Source organism: Talpa occidentalis, unplaced genomic scaffold (assembly GCF_014898055.3).
Source record: "Talpa occidentalis isolate TD23 unplaced genomic scaffold, MPIMG_talOcc4v2.1 talOcc4.3, whole genome shotgun sequence".
NCBI lineage: Eukaryota > Metazoa > Chordata > Mammalia > Eulipotyphla > Talpidae > Talpa > Talpa occidentalis.
In genome coordinates, this window is record NW_023603184.1 from 74700251 (window position 1) to 74716298 (window position 16048).

A 16048-nucleotide genomic window follows, 5' to 3' on the forward strand; every position below is an offset into this window, starting at 1 on the left:
CTAATCCTAGATTATATTTTAAAATGACGATAATTAACAAGCCATAGAAAATGCTATGATAGTTATAGCAACATGGTAACCAACTTAATTAGTACTATCAAAGATTAATAGAAAACTTTATGCTCTTTCTCTTGATTCAGGCAATTTTTCTTATTATATGAAGACTCAGATGGAATTAGATAGGTTTATTACTTTCTAAAGTGATTATTGTGTTTTCCAAATACTTATTGGTTCCTAAGGATCAGTTATCCACATTTATAATGTGCTATATCCAATTGGCAAATCTATTTCACTTACACTCTTTAAATTGCCCCATTGTGGGTCAAATCATATTCGACAGCAACAGATTCCATTATACAGGGTAATTCAGTTACAAACATGATTTCAGGTTTCCCTAAAGCTGTTTCTCTGATTTTACATGACAACTTGGACAGACTATAGCAATTGTGAAGACTAGAGCAGCCATAATAATTTTCCACATTATGAAATCAGTCTATATTTTTTGTAAGTATGGGTCCCAGCAACAAGTTAAAACTTGATTTGCTACATCACAGATTACATTATAGACAAACCTAAATGAGTATCAAAACAAAATAATATCAATAATTCAATAGATGAAGGTAGCCTGCAAGATCTGATTATTTGATTAAAGAATCTATGAATTAAAAGATTCATTGATCATATAGTACAACTTCTCACTAAGTTGAGAAAAAAATTCCTCTGGTATATACCTAATAGAGGTTGGTCATTTTTCATTTAAACAAATGTAATAATATAAGAAATCACTCCTTAATAGGGAATCCCATCACATTAAAAAGTTTCAGAGAAGTATCACATCCTCATGGTTGAGCTGTTGTTCACCGAGTCAAACTGCTTAGGTTCAAATCCCATTTCTGCTCTCACCTGACGGGGAAGCTACAATAGGTTCATTTCAATCCTTGCACTTCAATTCTGTGATGCGTTAAGTGGATTTCCATAAAGGTTAAAGTAGTTAATATATATGAACACAGAATTAATCATATATAAACGCAGAATAAGTTGACATTAAAACAATTTTTTTAGAAAATTAATTCATATATTAAACCAAATTCATTCATCAGTTCTAGTTTATCTCTAAAACTGCACTATACAATATATATCACTCTTCTATATTTCCACACTTGTCTTCCATTTTGTTTTGTTTTGTTTTGTTTTGTTTTGTTTTGTTTTGTTTTTCTCCAGGGAGAGCATTTCCACATCTCTAATAAATACATGGATACTATTTTTAAGTCAGGGGAGGGCTAAGATGCATGTTTCTTAACTTTTTTTCAAATTCACTACACTACACAATGATTTTTTTAAATACCCTCAGCATAAATCATATTTCTTCATAAAATTCATATCTTCATTTTAATAAAAGTTTAACCACTAAATATAGGGTGAGGAAATATACCATATACCAAACACATGCAAACATGCATACACATATGCACATTGTTGCCTGTGGATGCTGCAGGTAAGAGTGCATGCTTCCGGAGCACCATTTTTCCCTAAGGTTTAGGAAGGACAACTGAATCAAAATGAATAGCAAGTATTTAGTCATAGTTTCACTTTCAGAAATTAAAGACCTTTACATTTTCTCAGCTATTTCTAGCAAGCCTTCAAATGGTCAAAGACACACATCAAGATGAAAATTACATAAAAGCAAATAATATGTACTCATCTTTAAAAATAAAATAAAATCATAGAGGATGGCATTCATGCTCTGCAACTACATAGGCCTTTTACTCCACAGATACAACCTGCCATCCTATGTATGGCCCATTGCATTTTTTATGGAGTTGTCCTAGATAATCTGATGCCTATAAATTTTCACAGGGTCTTTGTTATTTTCCATGTATGAATTATAAGCCCAAAGCAAGTCATTAAACCCCTTGTTGTCTCTTCTGACTGGATTTTTTTAGTCTGTTAACCTCACAGATTTCAGTTACTACGAGGCAAAATAAACTATGAAATATTAAAATCACTTTTAAAGTATCAGTACTATTGCTGTTGATAGTCCTAAGGAGATTCTGGATCCGTTATCTATTTTTTCATTATTGAGAACACATGGGGTGCAAAGCAATTTCTTTCAGAACTTCCACACATGGGATCTAGATTTTTTGTAGCACTTAGATTTATATTTTGTTTTCACAACTTTGAGGTGAGGTCTGAGAAGGCTAGAGCCATGCCTTCACTTCAGGAAACCCCTACAACAGCAAATACTTAGTAATGATAATTAAATTACTATGTGGCCCAAAGAGTCAAAATATAATAAGTTATCATTACATAAGTTATTTACTGTTTCAAATATTAGCTTGAGAAAATATGCCTCAAGGCATGTAAACATGTCTAAGGAATATTTTAAAATCACAAAAACATTAATTTGAAACAAATATCTTTTAGGATGTAAAGGCATACTAATATTGGATTATTGTTATAGCATTTGATAGTAATAGGAATATTCGTGGTAGATTTTACTTTTGGTCTCTTCTTGTGGTACCTTATAGCCCTGAGAAGGTTTGGCTGAAAAATTTAAAGCAGATGGCCCTAAAGGAGACTTTTGTCGCTTCTGCTTTTTTAAGACCTCAAGTGTAAGTCTGAATGGCTGACCAACCTTTTGATGTCATGGCAATTTTGTTACCATTATTTAGTGTCTAAGGAAAAAACACCCCAAAACTATCTCAGGAAGTGTCTCCTGACAGTCCAGGGTCAACAGTAGTAGAGACCCCCAAGTCAATGCTATTTTTTGACATGTATTGGTAAGCATGATCCCAATGGACTGGAGGAAAAAAATCCCAAGGTTCCATAAGTGCTTTCATATAAATGAGATCAAGCTGAGTTGTCAGTTTTTATTCCAAAAATAGTATTTCATGTCATGTATATACTAGGCACTGGTGGTAAGATGGAGAATATACAGATATAAAATCCTTCCTTCCATAAATCTCATTAAATAATCAAGTAGTAGTTCTCACAAGAGGAGGTGAAAGGGAAGTTCTGGATCAATGACCAAGACTATCTCATGAGAATTTGCTTGAAACGCCATTTTTCAGTCCTCACCCAGACCTATGGACCAGAAATTATGAGGGGTAGGCTCACCAATCTGGTTTAAAACTAGTCTCCAATTGATCTAATACAAGTGCTACTGAAACAAAGAAACACAATACTGAATAAAAATTACAATGGTGAAAACATAGCAAGCAAGAGGGGACATAGAAAATGTAGAGTCAGTTTGCATACGATCTATTATAAGTACTAATTTTAAAGGCATGAGATCACAGGATATTGTGGTAGAACATTAATGTCCCATAACAGCAAAACTTCTTCATCATAATGTAGATTTTCCACACTCTAAATAAAATCCATGAATAACTTGTATGGTCTTTTAATGCCATAAGACATTTCTTTCCACTCCAGGTTTAAAGCACAACTCTAGAGTCACTGGTTGTATGAAGCTGTTTTTACAAAAAGGGATGAAGTGTTGATCCTTCCTGGAGAGAAGCTGTCATGACACCTATATTTCTTTTAAAAAAAAAAAAAAAAAAGATTTATTTATTTATTTATTTATTTATTTATTTATTTATTTATACAAGCACTGGGTACAGTCAGAAGCGTGGGAGGGTGAGAGAATTCACCAGAGCCAGAGCAGGGAACAGAACAGGCAGACCGACAACATACACTGCTGAGGGGAACAGCGGGGGCAGCAGGAGAGGTCTGTGCGCCTGCCCTCCAGGTGGGACCCTCCCTGGTGGCCGGGGATCGAACCAGCGCTGCGGAGGCTGCAAGGCAGCTTTGCAGCCCAGCGCTTTACTGCTGCGCCACCGGGGAGGCCCTGACACCTATCTTTCCTATTAGGACATGGTACACATGCTGTGGTCATACCACACCCTGTGACCACTGAGAACACTGCTTTGCAAACTGTAACATTCTGAAGCATAGGACCTGGGCTTTCAATGTTATAAAGCCTTGACTTTATCAATATGTGATTTTAAAAAAAAAATCATCTCATAATATGTAATGGAAGCACTTGTCCTTATGTCTAAAACATTGGTTCCAACCAGGATTCAACATATAAAGATCTCTCAAGGAGCTTTAAAAATGTACCAAGGCCAGGACTTCAACCCCAGAGATTCAACAAGCCTATTTAAGAGCCCAGACATTATTGCTGTTACAGAGATCTTCAGGCGAATCTCAGAATCTCACGTGAGGCCAGGTTTGAAAAGCACTTTGCCTCACAGCTCAGTTATGGTCCATGGACCAGATGTATAAATCATGTAACCAGAAATCTTGTTAGAACTTCAGAATCTCAAGCCCCAATGTAACCTGTTGAACCAGAATTAGCATTTTAACAACTCCCCCAGCCCAAGTAATTGCTATGTGCCTTAAGATATGATGCACTAGGGGTTAAGTCTCAGCACTATCAAGCTTTCACCAGCCTCTGCAGCACTAGCATTAGTTTGATCTCCAGTTCGATCCCTGACCAGGAAGCTAACCCACATAACAGACCTCTTGTCTCGCCCGCTGCTCCCCTCAGCAGTGTATTTCAGGGGATCTGTCTGTTTGCTCCCCACTCTGTCTCTGGTGAATCCTCTCACCTCCCACATCTCTGGCCTGCACCCCATTTTTTGTATGCATAAATAAATAAATATTTTAAAAAATGATGACAGATGGAATGGAAGTACTTTTAAATATATATATATATATATATATAATGCACTGGTCTAAAGGGGTTTTGATTGCTTCTTCTCTAATGAAGTATCTGAACTCCTAATACAAAATCATAGCATAAAAATTATCTAGCACAGACTAAGCATATTTGGAAAATCTTATAATTTTTTCCTGAAGCATGTACCTTTTGCGGATCATTTCCTGCATTTTTGAAAACTCGTAAGATGTTTGGTTGGTTTAGGAGGCAGACAGAAGATAGTTTCAGCCATTTTAGGGTGATTTTAATAGAAAACTGGAAGGTTTTTTTATAAACCCCCACACAATTTGTAATTTGAGGAATACTATACTATTGTATAAACATCAAAATACTGACTAAGACTGACTCACTGACTCTTTAACAGTCATGATCTTCTTTATATAATGATGCAAGTAAACTAGTATTACGCCCGTTATGTTTTGTGCATCAAAACAACTGAGGTCCAGAAGGATTAGTTAAATTGCCTAAAGTCACAAAAAATTACTAAGTGATAATTTGAACTGAGCCATTGAGACACCAAAACCCAGATCTTTTAATAATTCCAACTTGATTGCTTTAATTCTGAAAACCTCAGCAAAGCATCACTCTTCTTTATACATTCTAGTGAATGTATAAATCACCTCTCTTAGCATGAATAAATGATAACTGATTGTAACTTTTCAAAACTATCCATCATCTGCTGAAATGCCAAACATTTAGTCCCAACATGTCCTTCACAAAATCACAGTGCTTATTTTTGGAGCAATCACTTTTAAGTGTTAATAAACTATAGGTAAATATGATAAGATTTGGCATATTTTGGAATCAGATAAAAAGCACCTGTATGCCATTTCTGGTGCTTTCCTTAGCTATACCAAATTAATTCAATTACAGCCCTTGTCAGTCTACAGAACAGTGAACTGTGGATGCCTGCATCTTTTTATAAATTAAAGGTGTGACTTTAGAGTTTCATGACACTGAACTTGATGTATACATGAAGAAAGCAGCAAAGTTAAAGTAATAAAGCCTGTTGTAAAAGGCATTGAGTCATTGTATTTCTCTTGGTGGAAAATGACCTTGACTGCATCATTCATGCCCCTTTGCATTTGGCTTAGGGTGCATAATTCATACAGCAATCAATTAGCTGACTGCAGTGCCTGCAACAAGAGGGAATATTTCATATAAATCAATTCTGGCTAAATTGCTAGGACAATTAATAAAGTAAGAAATCTGTGGACATCAATATGTAGGCAACACAGGTTCATCAAAAGGAAATCAGTTTCCTCCAACTTTTAGAAAAAAATTACACACAAAGAAAAAAACGCATCATTTAGTCACTATTTCTTAAAAAGGGCTTGATCAAGATAATATTGTATTTTGTTTCGATTAATGTGAACAAGTGCCAAACATAAGTGGCTCATTTATTTGGCTTAGGGCACTCAATCAACAATGTCATTCTATGAATTAAAATACAGCAATCAAATATTTCACACAGTATTCCTGTGGTGAAACATCTAAAATCTAGTATAGGAGGCCTCAACTTGAGATCTCTGGTAGGTCATGAGGGTCTAAAAAATAGCCCTATGACCCTCTCTCTTTCAAGAGCAAAGCTTCTTTGACAACAGATGGGGGGGGTGAAAAAAGTGAGGTGGTTGAAGAAAAACTGCCATTACTTTTACTGCTCTCCACAAAATAATCTGAGTTTACAACATTCCAGTGCAACCAAAATATTTCATTTCTAATATCCCACTTTCCTTTACCAGAAATATGTCTGGAAAGTAAAAAGATCCAGTGCTTTAACTAAAGAAGTTTTCCTTGACAGTGATAGTTTGAATTGCTTCTCTTTTGTTGTTATAGAGATTTTAATTTCTGAAGCAGTGTGAACTCTCCTTTGTTTATTATGTTCTGTTTGTAAGACAAAAAAAAAAAAGTATGATTGTGGAAGTAAACATGGAGGGAAGATGTAGCATCTATAGACATATTCTTTTGTAGGAAAAAGTCATGTGGATATTCTGATCTGGAAAATAACTCTTGTAATTATCAGTAAGCAGAGCACATCTATATGAACATTCAGAGACACATGTACTTCAGCCTGAATCCTGGGTAAGTGTGGAAAGTTCTTAATTTTTTTAGTACATTTTTCTTACATCATTGTTAATTTTTGGATAACATAAGAGTTTCTCCTCAGATATTGTCACTGTAATTCTGCTAATACCAAATCACCCATAGTCCATCAGCATAGTCCCTTATGCTCTCCACTATACCAGTTTGTACCTTCCCTCCTGGATGCCTCAGATCTATGGTCATCTTTCAAGTCTTTGTCTGATCCTTTGTTTGGTTTTTCTGTATTCCACATGTAAGTGAAACCATCCAATATTTATGTTTTTCCTTCTGACATACTTGGTTTAGCATAATCCCTTCCAGTTCCATCCATGTTGGCACAAATGGCATGAGTTTATCTTTTTTTGATCACTGAGTAATATTCTATTATATATATGTACCACATCTTGATCCTTTCATCTGTATTGGGCCATTTAGGTTGTTTGCATATCTTGGCTATTGTGAATAGTACTGCAATAAACACAGGGATGCAGATTTCCTTTCAGATTAGTGTTTTTTATTCTTTGGGTAGATTCCTAGGAGTGCAATAGCTATGTCCTATGGCAGATCCACCTTCAGTATTTTGAAGAATTTCCACAGTTGCTGACCAGTTTAGACATTCCCACCAGCACAATAACAGGGTTCCTTTTTCTCAACATCCTCACCAGCACTTGTTTCTGTTCTTTTTTTTTTTTTTTTTTTAATATGGGCTATTCTCACAGAAATAAGTTGGTTCTGATTTGCATTTCCCTGATAATAAGTGATGATGAAAACCTTTTCATATGTCTACTGGCCATTTGCATTTCTTCTTTGGAGAAGTGTCTACTTAACATTTAATCCTTCTTTTTTTTTAAAATTAGGTTGTGGGCCTCCCTGGTGGCACAGCGGTTGAGCCTTGGGCTGCAAAGCTGCCCGCAGCCTATGTAGCACCGGTTCCATCCCCGGCCACTGGGTGAGGGTCCCACATGGCGCACAGACCTCTCCTGTCTCACCCGCCACTCCTCTCAGCAGCATATTTCGTCAGTCTGCCTGCTCTGCTCTCCCCTCTGACTCTGGTGAATTCTCTCGCCCTCACGCATTTCTGACTGTACCCAGACTGTACCCAGTGCTTGTATAAATAAACAAATCTTTAAAAAATAAAATAAGGGCCTCACCTGGTGGCACAACGGTTGGATTGTTGTATATGACTTTTACTAGTAAAATTAGGAAATAAGATCTATTTCTTTTATCCCTAATTTTTTATGGTTTTTTCATCACAAATGGATGTTTAACTTTATCAAATGGTTTGGCAACATCTGTAGATATATTCATATGGATTTTATCTTTTTTTGCTATTTATGCAATGAATTGCCTTGATTGATTTTCAGATGTTGAACCATCCTTGTGACCCTGGAATAAATCCCACTTGTCATGGTATGTAATCCTTTTTAACACATTGTTGGGTTCAGTTTGCTGAGATTTTATTGAAGATTTTAGCTTCTGTGTTAACTAGGGAAATTGGCCTATAGTTTTCTTATGGTGTGCTTTGTTTGGTTTTAATATTAGTGTGATGCTGGCCTCATAAAATGCATTTGAAAGTATCCCTTCTCAATTTTTGAAAGGTTTGAGTAGGATAGGTATTAGTTCATCTTTGAAAGCTTAGTAGAACTCACTTATGAAACCATCTGGGCCTGTGCTTTTTATTTTTTGATTGCTGTTTTTGACTGCTGTTTCAATTTCCTTGTCTGTAATGTGTTTGCCCAAGTTTTCTGTGTCTTCTTTATTCAGCCTTGGATGATCATATAATTCTAAAAATTTGTCCATCTCATCTAGATTGTTGAGATTGTTTGCACATAAATGTTCATAATAAATTTTTATTGTTCTCTGCATTTCTGTTGTGTCTGTTGTAATTTCTCCTTTTTCATTTATGATCCTGTTTGAGCTTTCTTCCTCTTTTTCTTTGTGAGCCTAGCTAGAGGTTCATCTGTTTTTCTTTGGTCTTTATTTTTTCAAAGAACCAGCTTTTGTTTTCACTGATGCTTTAGATTGTCTCTTTTTTCTTTTTTCATTTATTTCTACTTAAATTTTTATTAAGTCCTTCCTTCTACTGACTTTTGTATGTTTTTGTTATTCTTCTTGCTCTTCTTCTTCCTCCTCTTCTTCTTCTTCAAGTTAAGAGATTAGGTTGCTTCTTTGGTTGTTATTTCTTAATTTGGACCTGTATTGATATATACTTCCCTCTTTTTTTAAAAAAGATTTTATTTATTTATGCATACAAGAACTGGGGTATAGGCTGGGGGTGGGGGAGGTGAGAGGATTCACCAGAGACAGAGTGGGGAACAGTACAAGCAGATTGACTCAAAAACACTGCTGAGGGGAGCAGGTGGTGGATGAGAAAGGCGAGGTCTTCTGAACCATGTGGGTTAGCTCCCTGGCTGGAGATTGAACTCCTGCTGCCGATACTTTCATAGTGCTAAGACTTAACCCCTTACATCACCAGGAAGGCCCTATATTTAATATTGCTTTCACTGTATCCCACACATTCTACAATATTGTGTCCTCACTGTTATTTTCCTGAAGGCATTTTTTTGATTTCCTCTTTGATTTTCCCATTAATCCAGTGGGTATTTCAGTAGTGTGTTGTTCAGTCTCAAAATATTGGAATATTTTCTTACTTTCTTTTTGTAGTTGATTTCTAGTTTGATACCTTTATGGTCAGAGAAGATACTTATTATGACTTCAATTTCAAATACTTGGATAATATTTTCTTGTGACCCAGTATGTGGTCAATCCTAGAGAATGATCCATGTGCATGTGAGAAGAATATACATTTAGTTTTGGGGGAGGGGAGTGTCGTGTGCCCTATAAATGTCTGTTAGATCTAAGTGGTCTATATCTTTTCTTTATGGCAATTGTGCCTTGTTTATTTTCTGTCTTCTTGATCTAACCATTGTTGAAAGTGGGGTGTTGAAATCTCATGCCACATATGTATTTTCTTCAATATCTGTTTTCACATTCAATAGTAATTGTCTAATATATGTCAGTGTTCCTTTGTTCTGTGAGTGTATATTGATGAATGTTATATTTCCCTGATATGTTTTCCCCTTGATCCTTATATAGTGTCCATCCCTGACTCGTGTCACCTTTTTTAAGCTGTGTGTGTACTTTATCTGCTATAAGTATAGCTTTCCTTGACTTTCCTGGGGTGCCATTTGCTTGTAGAATTGTTTTCCTACCATTTACTTTTAGTCTATGTTTATCTTTGGAACCTAGGTGGGTTTCTTGGAGGCAGCAGAAGGTTGGATCCTGTTTCCTAATCCAGCATGATAATCTGTATCATTTTATTGGTGAGTTCAGTCCATTGATTTTTAGCATGATTATTGCCATGTAGAAGTCTGCCCTACCATTTTTTTCATAGTTTTGTGGTTCTATTCAACTACTTGCTCACTTGCTTGTGGTCATTCCTCTCTTTGGTTTAAATTTTAAAACTCCATCGCTTCTTGGCCATTTGGCTAAGATCAATTGTAAATTTTAAAACTCCTTTTATTATTTCTTGTAGGGAATAGTAGCAAATTCCCAAAGATTTTGTTTGCTTATAACGATCCTTATTTCTCTCTCATATAGGAAGGAGAACTTTGCAGGATAAAATATTCTTAGCTGGATTTTTTTTCAGGCCCCTCTTGGAGTATTTTGAATAAGTGATTCCATTCTTTTTCTTTTTTTTTTTTTTTTTTGCCCGTTACCATAGTTGCTTATTTTATTTTTTTATTATTTTTTTTAATCTTAAATTTTATTTTTATATTCCCCCATACAATTGCAAACGCCCCATTCTGACCCCAATCCTTCCCCTCCCGCCCCCCACCCCCAAAAAGTGTCTCTGATTCATAGTTTGTTGATTTTGATTTCACTTTCTTATATTCATTTCCTGGTCCCTTATTTAAGTTTTCTAGATTCCTGCTATGAGTGAGACCATCCGGTATTTTTCTTTTTCTTTTTGGCTTATTTCGCTGAGCATGATCCCTTCCAGCGCCATCCATGTTGCTGCAAATTGCATGTGTTTATCTTTTTTGAATGCTGAGTAATATTCCATGGTATATATGTACCACATCTTCTTGATCCAGTCATCTACTTTTGGGCATTTGGTTGTTTCCAAAGCTTAGCTATTGTAAACAGTACTGCTAAAAGATAGGGTGCAGGTGCTCTTTGGAATTGATGTTTCTGTGTCCTTTGGGTAAATACCTAGGAGTGGAATTGCTGGATCCTATGGAAGCTCTATGTTTAGTAGGTCCAGAAATCTCCACACAGCTCTCCATAGTGGTTGGACCAGTTTGCACTCCCACCAACAGTGCACAAGAGTTCCTTTTTCTCCACATCCTCGCCAACATTTGTTGTTGCTAGTTTTTTTTAATATGTCCATTCTCACTGGTGTGAGATGGTATCTCATGGTAGTTTTGATTTGCATTTCCCTGATTGCAAGTGATGTTGAACATTTTTTCATATGTCTGTTGGCCATTTGCATTTCCTCTTCAGAGAAGTTTCTTTTTAGCTCTTCTGCCCATTTTTTGACTGGATTATTTTCTTTGTTGTTGCTGAGTCTCATCAGCTCTTTGCAGATTTTTGTGATCAGTCCTTTATCATTAGTGTTGGGTGCAAAAATGTTCTCCCAGTTGGTGGGGTTTCTCTTTGTGTTTGTTATTGTCTCTTTTGCTGTGCAGAAGCTCTTTAATTTGATGTAGTCCCAGCTGTTTATCTTTGTCTTCACTATCACTGCTTTGGGTGATGTGTCTGTAAAGATGTCTTTGATGTGCAAATCCCGTAGTGTTTCGCCTATATTTCCTTCTATGTATTTTATGGTTTCAGGTCTTATGTCTAGTTCTTTAATCCATTTTGATGATTTTGTGTATGGTGTGAGGTAGTGGTCAAGCTTCATTCTTTTGCATGTAGCGACCCAGTTTTCCCAGCACCATTTATTGAACAAACTTTCTTTGCTCCAATGCATAGTCTTTGCTCCTTTGTCAAAGATTAGTTGACCATAAATCTGTGGGTTTATTTCTGGATTTTCTATTCGATTCCATTGGTCTGTATGTCTGTTCTTGTTCCAATACCATGCAGTTTTGATGATTATGGCTTTGTAGTATAGTTTGAAGTCTGGGAGTTTGATGCCTCCATTTCCTTTTTTTTTTTTTTTCAGTAGAGCTTTGGCTATTTGGGGTTTTTGGTGATTCCATATGAATTTCATCAATAATTGTTCTATTTCTTTGAAGAATGACATTGAGATTTTGATTGGAATAGCATTGAATCTGTATATTGCTTTTGGTAGGATGGCCATTTTAATAATGTTTATTCTTCCAATCCATGAGCAGGGGATGTCTTTCCATTTCTTTGTGTCTTCTTCTATTTCTTTTAACAGTGTTTTATAGTTTTCTTTGTATAGGTCCTTTACCTCTTTTGTTAGATTTATTCCCAAATATTTGATTTTTTTTTGTTTCAATAATAAAAGGGGTGGTTTTTTTGATTTCTTCTTCTTCAGATTTATTGTTTGTGTATAGGAAGGCTACTGACTTTTGTGTGTTGATTTTGTATCCTGCCACTTTACTGAACTGACTGATGAGTTGAATTAGTTTTTCTGTGGAGATTTTGGGGTTCTCTATGTATATTATCATATCATCTGCAAATAGTGATAGTTTGACTTCTTCTTTTCCTATTTGGATTCCTTGGATGTCTTTCTCTTGTCTTATTGCTCTGGCTAGGACTTCCAGTATTATATTGAAAAGCAGTGGTGAGAGTGGACATCCTTGTCTTGTTCCAGATCTTAATGGAATTGCTTTCAGCTTTTCACCATTGAGAATTATACTGGCTGTCGGCTTCTCATAGATGGCCTTTATGATGTTGAGGTATGTTCCTTGTATCCCAAGAATTTCAAGGGCTTTTATCATGAATGGGTGTTGCACTTTGTCGAAAGCTTTCTCAGCATCTATTGATATTATCATATGGTTTTTATATTTCTTTTTGTTGATGTGTTGGATAACGTTGATTGATTTTCGGATGTTAAACCATCCTTGTGCCCCTGGAATGAATCCAACTTGGTCGTGGTGAATTATCTTATGGATACATTGTTGGATTCTGATAGCTAAAATTTTATTGAGGATTTTTGCATCAGTGTTCATTAGGGAGATTGGCCTATAGTTTTCCTTTTTTGTGTTGTCCTTATTCGGTTTTGGTATTAGTGTAATATTGGCTTCATAGAACGTGTTTGGTATTGTCCCTTCCTTCTCAATTTTTTGGAAGAGTTTGTGAAGGATAGGCACTAATTCATCTCTGAATGTTTGGTAGAATTCATTTGTAAATCCATCAGGTCCTGGGCTTTTGTTTTTGGGGAGGTTTTTGATTACCATTTCAATTTCGCTGCTTGTAATTGGTCTGTTTAGGTGTTCTATTTCTTCTTTATCTAGCTTTGGGTGATTGTAGAGTTGTAGGAATTTGTCCATCTCCTCTAGAACTTGTTTCCATATAACTGTTCATAGTAGTTACTGATTATTCTTTTGATTTCTGCTGTGTCCGTTGTGATTTCTCCTCTTTCATTTATGATCCTGTGTATTTGTGTTTTCTCCCTTTTTTCCTTTGTGAGCCTGGCTAGGGGTTTGTCTATTTTATTGATTTTTTCAAAGAACCAGCTCTTGGTTTCATTGATCTTTTGGATTGTTTTTTTAGTTTCAATTTCATTTATTTCTGCTTTGGTTTTTATTATTTCTTTTCTTCTACTGGATTTGGGGTTTTTTTGTTGTTCTTTTTCTAGATCTTTGAGCTTCGAGATTAGGTTGTTTCTTTGAGTTCTTTCTTGTTTTTTGATGTGAGCTTCTATTGCTATATATTTTCCTCTTATTACTGCTTTTGCTGCATCCCATACATTTAGGATATTGGTGTCCTCCTTGTCATTCAATTCAAAGAATTTTTTGATTTCTTCTTTGATCTCCTCGTTAGTCCAGTGGTCTTCCAGTAGTGTGGCTTTTAATCTCCATGAGGTAGGATAGTTCCTTGCCTTCTTTTTATGATTTATTTCTAGTTTGATGCCTTCGTGGTCAGAAAAGATGGTTGGTATGATGTCAATCTTGGTGTATCTGTTGATGTTTGTCTTGTGCCCCAGTATGTGATCGATCCTGGAGAATGATCCGTGTGCGCTTGAGAAAAATGTGTACTCCGTTTTTTTTGGGTTTAGTGTTCTATAGATGTCTGTTAAGCCCAAATGCTCTAGGTCCTTATTTAGAGCTTTAGTTTCTTTACTTATTTTTTGTCTTGTTGATCTATCCATTGTTGATAGTGGTGTGTTGAAGTCTCCTACTACATATGTGTTTTCTCTGATGTCTGTTTTCAGAGAGGACAACAGTTGTCTGATATATTTTGGTGCTCTTTCGTTTGGTGAATATATGTTAATGAGTGTTATTTCTTCTTGAAGTATTGTCCCCTTAATCATAATGTAGTGACCATTGGGGTCTCTTTTTATTTTTTTGAGTTTGAAGTCTGTTTTATCTGATATAAGTATAGCTGTTCCTGCTTTCTTTTTTGGCCCATTTGCTTGTAGGATTGTTTTCCATCCTTTGACTTTGAGCCTATTTTTATCTTTTGTAGCTAAATGTGTTTCCTGGAGACAGCAAAAGGTTGGGTTTTGTTTCTTAATCCAGGCTGCAACTCTGTGTCTTTTTATTGAAGAGTTTAGTCCATTTACATTTAGAGTTAATATTGATATGTTAGCATCTGTATTTGCCATTGTGTTTGTCTTTCCTTTGATTTTATTTATTCTTTTAATAACTTTTTTTTTTTGGTCTTCTTTCGTAGTTATTCATCCCTCTGAGGTTCTGGCTTTAGGATTCCTTGTAGTATTTTTTGGAGTGGGGGTTTATTCGTAATGAAATTCCGGAGTTTCTCTTTGTCTGGGAAGGTCCATATTCTTTCTTCATGGAGGAAAGACAGCTTTGCGGGATAGAGTATTCTTGGTTGGCATCTGTTTTCTTGGAGTCTGTTGACTATGTCCCTCCACTCTCTCCTTGCCCGTAGTGTTTCTTCAGAGAAGTCTGATGTCAGCCTGATTGGTTTTCCTTTGAATGTTATCTGTTTCTTCCCTCTTGTCAGCTTCATTATTTTTTCCTTGTCCTGGATTCTTGGGAGCTTTACTATTATGTGTCTTGCTGTGTTTTTCCTTTCGTCATGGAAGTTTGGTGTTCTTCTTGCTTCTTGTATATCAATTTTCACCTCCTTCTTCGCATTTGGGAAGTTCTCTTCAATTATCTCCTGGAATATTTTCTCTGTTCCTACATCTCTCTCCTCTCCTTCTGGAATTCCTATAACTCTTATATTTCCTTTCCTCATGGAGTCAGATAGTTCTCGAAGTCTTTCTTCATTCTTTTTCCTTCGTACTTCTCTTTCCTTTTCTGTTTTGGTTCTTTTTATTTCTGTGTCTTCAAGAGAACTTATTCGTTCTTCCATTTCATCTATTCTGCTTTCCTTGCTTTTCCCGGAGTTCTTTAGTTCCTCCATTAATTCTTTGATCTCCTGCATTTCTTTTACTTCCCTCTTTAGGGACTCAATTTCATTCTTCTGACCATTGTTTTCCCTCTTTAGGGACTCAATTTCCTTCTTCTGATCTATCACTTTTTTAATCATGGCAATTTTAAATTCTCTTTCTGGAAGGCTCAGAAGTTCTTCCAAGTTGCTGTCGTTGCAATCTGGGGAGTGGTTTTCTTTTTGTGGTGTGCTTCTTTCCTGAGGAGTTGTTAGGTTGCGTGTGGTTCTTCTACTCCCTACTGTCTGTTTTCTAATTTGTCGTATGCGTTGGGACACTGTGATGCATCTTTGGTGAACTTCTCCGCTCCCCTCTGGCTCTTCCAGGAGCCATCTCTGTCTTCTGGGGGAGCTTTCTGCTGGTTTTAGGCAGTTTTTACTGAAGAAATGTCCCTGTTCTCAAATGGCGAAGCGGGATGCAGTCCCTGCGCCTCCGGTTTCAGGCACACTCTTCTGCGCACCCGGTCTGCCCCGGACGTGGGTGCCTGCTCCCTCTGTGGGCTCAGACTGCTGGTCGGAAGGGGCCTGGCGTGGAATAACTTCCCAGCTGGCCACTGCAGAAGCCTTCTGCCCTTTTCAAGCAGTCTTAAGAAATTTCCTGTTCTATGGGGTGTTAGTGACTTTTTTTTTCCTGGTCACTAGGTGGCGCCAGAGATCTCTCCTATTGTCCTTGGGGGGCTGTTTTTCGTCCCCCCCACCCCGTGGGACAGG

At 36.5% G+C, this 16048-nt stretch overlaps 1 long non-coding RNA gene across 3 annotated transcripts in view; it reads right to left on the reverse strand.

Annotated features, from left to right (window-relative positions):
- Nucleotides 1–16048, reverse strand: part of LOC119255803 (uncharacterized) — a 236550-nt gene that overhangs the window by 36979 nt on the left and 183523 nt on the right. The window contains exon 4 of one of the 3 annotated variants that reach the window (XR_008553540.1): nucleotides 2445–3540. The exons of the other annotated variants lie outside the window; for them this stretch is intronic. This is a non-coding gene — a long non-coding RNA (uncharacterized LOC119255803). Of the gene's footprint in view, nucleotides 1–2444; nucleotides 3541–16048 lie in introns of those variants that run through there. 3 annotated transcript variants of the gene reach the window in all.